Below are 7429 nucleotides of genomic sequence, written 5' to 3'. Positions count from 1 at the left end.
CTGCTATTCAGAGTAAAGTAAAAGGACTGACATACATACTTTAGTTCATAAAGGACTGCTCAGTTAAATATATTTCTTAGCATTTGCTGCTTAATAGATAAATTAGTTTCCTCTGTAGGGAGGCTGGACGATAGGGTGAGGAGCTCAGACATTCATGGGGCGCTCAGAGTAGAGCTGCTGCTCCTTCACATTGAAACGTTGCCTTGTGTCTATTTAAGAGGGGTTTGGTTGGGAGGGTCGCCGGTTCAAGTCCCGGTGCGGATCAAAAATCTGGAAATTGGTCTGATAGCTGCAGAGATGCCAGACTACATCACTTTATACACTTTGCTGAGATGTCCTTGCACCAACCAGCTCAGGAGCGCCTGTCGGGGGCCGCTCACTCACTCTGACATCTCTCCATTAGTGCATGTCCGGATCCTGATTGTGCATATGTACTGTATATATCACATTATGTGCATGTTGCATGATTCGTAGTGTAAAATTTCCCTTCGGGGATCAATGAAGTAAATCTTCTAAAGACAGAAATCTGTTGTGTAACTAGCAATGCGTCGGCCCACAGACACACCTGGCCCTGCAGGGATCCTGTCTGATAACAGCTCTATTCTTTTGGACTGGCAGCGCCTACAATATTCAGCACGGTAAAAATAAATCTTCCAACTTTAATATATTAAAAGTCAAATTTCTGGAGAATGTTTATTATAGGACATTTTTCTCCATCATCCGTCAACACCCACAGGCTGTGTTCTGAGTGCGCAGTACAGAGCAGTGGACAGCTGGAGTCACGAGACCAAGGAGTTCCTGTGGTGATTACTGAATCACTCATGACATCCTGAGATAATACCTTATATTTGGTATGAAACCGTAGAAAAAAACTTGTACAAACACAACAATAAACTTCTTGTTGTCAACCGACAAACGACAGAAATGGGTTTTATTTTGAAAATAAACCCAGTGTCTGACTTCCTGTCCAGCTCAATCTGCTCTTTGGTAAATTGATGAATCGTTCTCGGGCATCCTGCAGCAATAGAAGCCTAACACAGGAAGCACACACATCGACTAAATTAAAAACCTCTGCTCCACTGCCTTGGCGGAGTGGTAACGGATCAAACACACACCTGATGGAAGTAAGGAGGTACCACTCTCAAGAACACTGAAATGAGCACCAGAGAATATTTTACTTGTCATGTTTATTTTGCTTTATAAAGAGTTTGATACACGTCTACAGAGCCTGTAGTGACAGAAGATATCAAGATTCATTTCATACATGATTATAGACAAAATAATCCAAAACGTTTGCATCATAAACTGCATGGGTTAATGTTTTCTCTGCTCATTTGATTGCTTGAGTCAGATTTCTGGTTGAACAAAACAAAGCCTTATGAAGATGCATGCTAAAACTTTTCATGCACTTAATGGAACGCTACGTATCATATTTTGTTTATACATTTTACATGTATTTAAAACCCCTCTGTTTTTTTGTTATATGGATGGGTGTTAAGACACATTTACATTAGGACAACATTCAATACTGCAACAATATGCATGCATATATCCATCCATGCATTATCTATACAGCTTCTTGCTGTTAAGGGCTGCAGGGGGCAGGAGCCGATCCAAGCTCTCATTGGACGGTTCCCCAGTCAATCACAGAGCTGACATATAGAGACAGAAAACCAGCCACATTCACACCTACTGGTCATTTAGAGTCACCAGTTAACCTAAAGAGCATGTGTTTAGACTGTGGGAAGCCGGAGAGAACCCACGGATATACGTGGAGAACATGCAGACTCCACACAGAGAGGCTCCTGACAGACGGGGGAATTGAACCTCCCTGTGAGGGGTCAACGCTAACTACTGTCCCATCATGCATCCTGCATGCATATAAACACTTACCACATCATATCTTAACAAAGGAATTATCCCAGCTCTTTACTTTTTGTGAGTGCCTACTTCTCAGCACATTCTTGATTACTTGACTTTATTGATCACACTAATTGTTTTCCTCAGCGAACCAACGTGAAAACAGAACACCTAAAAACAAACTGGCAGTTATGACATAAACAATCATGTAGATTCTGTTGATCGTTTTAGTCATTCTGGTCCAGTAGCCGGGCTTGTCTTCGTCCTTCCTGATGCTGAGCAGCAGCTTCACCTCCCTCAGTTCTTCAGATAGCTTCTCCAGCTGGCATTCCTCGCTCACTCGGCTGCTGCTACCCTAAAAGTTTATGAAAATTTATAAACATCAAGATAGTGAGGCAAAGACTGGACAGACTGTCTAAATATCCAACGCTAGGCATAAAACCTAGCTGAAAAACCTAGCTAAAATTAGCTGTTTGGTAGTTTTGTAGTGCTGATGAATAAATCTGATTTCTGCCTGCAGGGATTGGACCTCATCCTGCAGGGTTTGAACATGGTTCTACAGGCTTTAGTTTTCTCCCAAAGAAAAAATAATTTCTTTCAGAAGAATCCCTTTAAGGATCAAAATTAAATTACTGTGTATAAACAATGTACCAAAACGGGTTTATTTAGGGCCTCACACGGGGCACCACAATGTTGAGATTTTGCAGAGCCAATATGCGGTCAATATTTACATTGGGTTTTAAAATGTGGTTATCAAATTAACATTAACAATTATCCTTAATTAATTAATCATATAAATCAACACTATTATTAAACTGGGCTTACAAAACCCAGGGGCACCACTGTGATATCAGAGAACTACAAATTACAAAGTCAGCCTCAAATTAACTATGATCTTATCAACAGAGTTTCTCATCTCCTGTGGAGTACATACACCATGGAACAATCTCTGTTAATGTTAACATACAGCTTCCTCTTTACCTCTTTTGCCACCGGCAGCAGTTCAGATGCCGTCTCACTGAGGGAAACATCACTGACACAGGTCGAGTGAACCCATTTGTTAATGTCTGTGAAGATATATGAGACAGGTTAGGGAGTGTTTGACATCAGGACTACTTCATTTGATCAAACATATTGAACATGCTGAATATCTGGAGTAACATCTTTGCAGCTCCTCAAAGTAACCAGCTGTGACCCTTTTTTTTAATCATGTATATTTACACGTTTTTTAAATTGTCACCTCTAAAGCAGTTTTGGAGTTTCCCATGCTTGTCAGTGCAGTCCTCTTTCAGGCTTTGGTCTTTTTCTGCGTCTTTGTCTTGTGATACAGAATCTCTTTCCATCAGATACATCACCAAAATAGTCTCCAAAAGGCTCATCAACATCAAAATGAAAGTCCCGATACAATAGACCGCTGAGGAGAAAGCAGCATTAGGAAAGATCTAAAGTCTAAAGATGACGACACATTGATTAAGAAGTTGCTGTTAAATCAGTAACAGACAGAGGCAGCCATTGAACGTCTTTACCTATGAGGGGGATCCTGTCTGAGGAGGAAGGCAGGATGTCATTCAGAATCAGCTGCATCACTGTGACAGCCAGCAGCACAGTCACCTTGAAGCTGAGCTTCTCGCCTCCGTTTTCTAAGATCAGGAAGGAGGCCAAGTCCAGACACAAGAAGAACAGGATGGGCAGAATGAAGTTGAGGATATAGAGCATTGACTGCCTCTGTATCGTGATCTGTGAAATCATGTGGAAAGTTAAGATGGCTGACAAAAAGTCTATATTCAAACAGTCTAAATACGATCACATAACTTCACATTTCATATCGATAAATTGTTTCATGATGGAGATATTTCCAGAAGGAGCTGCATGTGTGAACGAAAATAGACACATTTTTCATTGATTGATTGGGGCATGAGACAGCAAGTTCTTAAATCGGCATGGGGGAAAAGAGAAATCCTTCTGCAGGGATTAAGAATCTTTTTCGAGCAAGACTTTACACCTAAAATCCAACAGGAACGAAACCAAGTGCACCCACTTAGAAAACACAGGTGAAATCCCACATCATCTACCCAGCAAGGCTCAAGGTGTTTGGAAAAGACAGAATAGACATCTATGAAGACGTTATTCTGTTTCTGTCACACAGCGGTGGGGGGTGTCTTGTCATGTTTTGTCTGTCTTGTGAATTTCATGTTTTATTTTGAAAAGTAATAGCTTATTGATAAGTGTGTATTTCTCTTTGTCTTCCTTCCTGCTTCATGCAGTGACTTTGTGTTTGATTATTTTTAAGATCATTTATCATAGCCTTTTTAGCCTGCCTTTATTGCAGTGATTTTGTTCTCTCTAGAGTTTTGCTTTATTTTAGGATTCAGGTTTTCGTAGCCTACTTATTTTATCGCTCTGTCTTGTGGTCATTTGCGTGCTTGAAAAATAAAGATTTTTTTTGAATACGTTCTCTGCATTTGAGTCGTCCCCTTTGTCCAGGCCTGACAGTTTCAATAGTATCTTTAGTTATATTACAAGTATTCTTCTTCCTGCTCTGCTTATGGACAGTGTTATCATCACGTTGTGTTATAACAGTAAATCAAATATGAAGGTTAATAGACTTGTATTTTTATTTTCTAGTTTTCTGACTACTCAAAGTCAGGAATGTCTAATATATAATCATTCTGTGTATTATTGATGGTTTCATTTGAAGCAACAGAAACGTTTACCAACTAAAGTCATGAATATTCAGTCACAGACGGTACTTACTGAGTAAACGACCATCAGAAAGTTAGAATGACTGTTGTGATGTATTGTAGTGTTCATCAGATTCCACTCAGACATGCTCTTATCCAAGTCATGAGGATCTTTAGATCCTTGAAGTTCAATATCTCCACCTACAATTTGAGAAAAAAAAGTCAAGTATTTTATTTCAGGTGACAAAGTCATTGAAGTACACACATGCATTTAAACTGACACAGGAGGAAAATAAATGATAGGAACTATACATGCTAAAGGCTCACCCCCGGTTGTGAATGTCGTGAAGGTGAAGTTGCAGATTTGAGTGTCCAGAGGAAATTTGTAAAATCTCATCCTGCATGTGGTTTCCAGAACCATGTGATCCATTATAACTGCAAAACCATCGGAACCAACAAAGATCCAAGGCATTCGAGAGGTCTTGTCTTTTCCTGTCCTGTTTAAAAAAAAAGAAAAAGATTTTGGATTAGACTTCTTTCTACATTTGTTCCCCTACAGTGAACTAGGAGGGGATTTCTTTACAAATGTCTCCATAAAGGTCTCATAACCTGTATAAAAAGATTTAAATTCAACTCCTGTAAGAAAATCTGATCGAGCTGTTCAAAGTCAGGGTACCCAGAACCTTTCAGTTTAAAATTGAAAATGTTAATCTCTGCCTTGAGTAGCTTGTGAAGTGTTGGATTAGAAATATGCACACTACTTTGAATTTGTTGGAGGAAAGGACAAACATGTGAGTAAAGTGTGAAGTGTATCATGGCCAAAAACAACTCTTAACTGCTGTGAACTCGACATCAAATCTTTCCAGGCACCTGCAAAGGCAACATGCTAACACAAGCTAGTAGCTCAAGGAGACCCCTGGCCCCTGAGAGACACTCAAGAAAAGATAACGCAGCAGCCGATGCTTGACTTTCAACAAGTATCGACAAAAGCAGAGATTAATAGCCTTGTACATCGTGAGAGAAACGATGCCTGTTTCAGCAGTAGAATCAACGTATTTCCAACACTGCTACAAAAAGTAGCAGAGGGACAGTTTTCTCTCCCCCCTCCCTTCAGGTGTGCATTGCATACCCTGAAATTGATTTCTACTATTGATATTTTAAATTTTTTAATTTAACCAGGTAAATAACCCATTGAGCTCAAGATTGCTGTGAGATTTGCTGTGCTGCAAGAAGGTGAGTGTGTGGTCGCACCCCCCACACCTTCCTCAGTGTACTCTGCCTCTTCACTTAGTGGCTTAAACTCCGTTTTGGATTATTTCTAGTTTGTTAGCATTTTAAAGCTCAACTTTACATCTGATCTCTTTTAGATTCTGTAATATAAACATTTAAAGATTTATTTTAATTCCCCTTTAATAGTATTTGTGTTCTGCTTTTTAACTAGTTTTCCTTCTCCACATAATTCACCTTACTTTGCATTTTTCCTTTTTGATTTACAGTATTTTCAATAAATTCTTTTACATTCTTGTGAAACATGTCTCTTCAGCTTTGAACCTGAGTGTCCTTAGTATTTACCTGTTGTGTATTTCCTGGGGTGCACGCCCCCAGGTGGCATTGTCGGCTATTGTTTAACATAATTAATTTCCACCAAACCAAAATCCCCCCTCCATGCCACACACTGAAAGTTTCCATCACAATGTTGTTTTCAGACATTTAGCATGCTGCCAGTGCTGTAGCCTTTTTTATATTAAAGAGCATTAAGGTGGGTTTTTATGTTTGTGCTCATTATAAAAATGTGGGAATATGTAAGGGTTAACTTTATATATTTAATTGCCAATGAAATGTAACTAATTATGTTCAGCAATGAGAAACTAAGTGATGTGATGTATTACTTTTACGAGTAACAACCCCAACACTGAAGACCATGCACATGAAGTCAAACTCACATTTCTTGGATGAATATATACGGCTCCCACAAGAGTTCTCTTGGAAGAGAAATGGAATGCATATCACAGAACTCAGATGGATCCCATTTGATGAAATCATTTCGCCAGTCCTAAAATGAACAAAGAGGAGAACAGCATTGAAACAACAGAAGAAGAGATGAGAATTCGGCCAATCAAAATGTGCTCCTCAAAGAGAACTCACCGTTATTACAGTAACATAAGAAACAAGTTTCTGCTCCTTCTCAATCTAGGGAAAAGTAAAAAGATTTAAGGTGTTTTAAAATGTCTTTTAAGTACAAGCTTTCAACAAGCAACAGGTCAGATACTGATACATGCACATCATTTACATTCAATTCCACATATTGTGAAGAAATACATTTAAAAACAACACTGAAGGTGAGCAGAGTGCAGTCATTAGTAGTGTGTGTGTGTGTGCGGGGGGGGGGGGGGGGGGGGGGTGATCGTATTAAAGTGGTTTCTGAATACATTCTTTCTAACATGAAGAAAAGTCTTTAAATGAACATTCAGAAGTTTTAAGAGTTCCTTTCATAAACAAAATGAAAAGTTTAACCATCACAAGCTCTTTGACAGAAGACAGAACTCATTAAATTCACTTACCACATCTAGAATAGCATTTATTTGAAGAGACATCCTTATTTCTGTCTTATTTCTGTGGTCTTCAACTGGCCGGATCATAGCGAACTTGACTTTGTTGGTCAAATTCAAGTGGTTCACAAGAGTCTCATGACTGCACTCAGGAGGCCGTTGAGCTTCAGAGGAAACATAAAGACACATCACTTTGTTAGACAGGTTTCTCGTCCTCAGGAGGACATGAGGAAATAATAATAATAATGATAACTTTATTTATATAGCACCTTTAAAAAAACAGATTTACAAAGTGCTTTACATTCATCAATACAAGAAAAAATCTAATCTACAAAAACA

General features: G+C 39.0%; 1 long non-coding RNA gene across 1 annotated transcript; it reads right to left on the bottom strand.

The window, feature by feature from the left end:
* Positions 1-2038: 2038 nt before the first annotated feature.
* On the bottom strand, positions 2039-3189 carry LOC306821582. Its single transcript, XR_013778817.1, has 3 exons — positions 3101-3189; positions 2842-2927; positions 2039-2215 (listed from the first exon to the last, which is right to left on the bottom strand). It is a non-coding gene; the product is annotated as an uncharacterized lncRNA (long non-coding RNA).
* Positions 3190-7429: the final 4240 nt, after the last annotated feature.

The sequence above is a fragment of the Symphodus melops genome (assembly GCF_947650265.1).
Source record: "Symphodus melops genome assembly, chromosome: 3".
Classification (NCBI taxonomy): domain Eukaryota; kingdom Metazoa; phylum Chordata; class Actinopteri; order Labriformes; family Labridae; genus Symphodus; species Symphodus melops.
This window is presented reverse-complemented; position numbering and strand designations above follow the sequence as displayed.